Source organism: Ailuropoda melanoleuca, chromosome X (assembly GCF_002007445.2).
Source record: "Ailuropoda melanoleuca isolate Jingjing chromosome X, ASM200744v2, whole genome shotgun sequence".
NCBI classification, from domain to species: domain Eukaryota; kingdom Metazoa; phylum Chordata; class Mammalia; order Carnivora; family Ursidae; genus Ailuropoda; species Ailuropoda melanoleuca.
The window spans coordinates 82,964,737-82,966,764 of NC_048238.1; the positions used below are offsets into that span (position 1 = coordinate 82,964,737).

The 2,028-nt window shown below is 39.0% G+C and overlaps 1 non-coding gene across 1 annotated transcript; it reads left to right on the forward strand.

Annotated features, from left to right (window-relative positions):
- Nucleotides 1–1,273: 1,273 nt before the first annotated feature.
- LOC117797542 lies at nt 1,274–1,385 on the forward strand. The gene has a single exon (XR_004622555.1). It is a non-coding gene; the product is annotated as a U6 spliceosomal RNA (small nuclear RNA).
- Nucleotides 1,386–2,028: the final 643 nt, after the last annotated feature.

Here is a 2,028-nt window from a genome sequence, read left to right on the forward strand (position 1 = left end):
GGCTGAGCCACCCAGGCGCCCCTGTTGGGGTCTTTTTGTGTTCGTTATCAGAGACAGCATCAACTCCTCACGCAATAAGTACATTATTCCTGTGCCTGGCTTATTGTTAATCTTTTAATTCAAGATCCTTTTATTTACAGAGGTTTACATGATCAATCTCTTGCTTCCCTGCCCCCATACATAGAACAATTTTCCTTCTAGAGAGCAGATAAATATTCACTTAGACTGTCTTCTGGATTTTTATGGTTTTACTTATTTATTTTTACCCTTTAATGTGCCTGGAGTGGGACAATGATAGACTTTTTTCTAAATAGTTAACCAGTGGGGGTGCCTGGCTGGCTCAGTTGGTGGAGTGTGTGATTCTTGATCTCAGGGTCATGAGTTCAAGCCCCATGTTGGGCTTAGAGCTTACTTTATATATATATATATATTCAAGAGGATTCTATATACTAAGAATGACTAATCAAAAAATAAAATAGAAAAAAAAGTACTTTATTAAACAACTAGCTGTTTGTTAAGCAAATTCAACAAAGGATACGTAAAACTTTTCTAGTGAAAATTAGAAGAGGCCATAACTGAAGAGAGAGGTACACTATGTTCAATGATGGGAAGACACAATATCATAAAGAGATCAATTCTCTCCCAAATGATCTATAAATTTAATACAGTCCCAGTAAAAATCACTGCAGGGGTGGGTGTGAGTGTGTGTGCATGAAATTTGATAAGTTGGTCCTCCAAATTGTATGGAAGAGAAAAAAGTCAATAACTCACACATTCTGAAGAACAATAAGAGTGAATTTTCCTTACCAGATACGATGACTTATTATAAAGATACAGCAATGAAGACATCGTGGTATTGGCCCAGGGACAGAGACGAGTTTCAGTGGAATGGAGCAGAGAAACCAGGACAGATGCACTCATATATGGAAACTTGCTACATGACTTTGGTGACTTTATAAATAAAAGGAGAGAGGATGGACTATTGATTAAATGGTTCTGGAAAAATTGGTTGTCCAAATGGAAGACCTTGAAAATGTTAGATCACCACCACACACCATGGACAAAAACAAATCCCAGAATAATGAAATACTTAAGTACAAGAATAGAATGTGAATGCTTTTCGAAGGAAGTCTGATAAGAACAATCATGAGGATGAGCAGAGAAGGGAATTTTCATAAATTGCTAGTTCATGGGGAAGGCGAAGACGGTCCTGGCTATACAAGCCCCGGAGAAACTTACATAGGTGCACAAGGAAACATGTATAAGAACGCTCGTTCCACCACTCACTTCGGCAGCACATACACTGAAATTGGAACAATACAGAGAAGGTTAGCACGGCCCCATGCAAGGATGACAGGTAAATTCGCAGAGCATTCCATATTTTATTTTATTTTATTTTATTTTAACAGTTTAATTTCTTTATTTTGACTATTATTTTTTTTTTTGTTTAAAGATTTTTTATTTATTTTTTTGAGAGAGAGAAAGAGCACACGAGCAGGAGAAGGGGCAGAGGCAGAGGGGGAAACAGACGCCCCGCTGAGCAGGGAGCCCGACGTGGAGCTTGATCCCAGGACCTGAAGACCATGACCTGAGCCGAAGGCAGATGCTTAATCTACTGGGCCACCCAGGAGCCCCTAAAGATTTTATTTTTAAGTAATCTCTGCACCCAATGTGGGACTCAAACTCACATCCCCCAGATCAAGCGTCTCATGCTTCACTGACTGAGCCAGCCAGGCTCCCCATGTCCCATTTTTTTTAGAAAAGGTCATTCTAGTATCACTGATAATGGTGAAAAATTGGAACAAACTGTGAGTCAGTAGGAGAATGAGGAAACTGTAGCATATTAATACAATGGAATCACTTAAAACAGCTCAAAAGAATGAGCTAGATATGCATGTACTAATATGAATAGCCCTCAAAATCAATATGTTGGTGGACATCTGAGCTCCTTCCATATTTTGGCTATTGTAGACATTGTTGCTATAAACATTGGGGTCCCAGATGTCCATTGACAGACGAATGGATAAA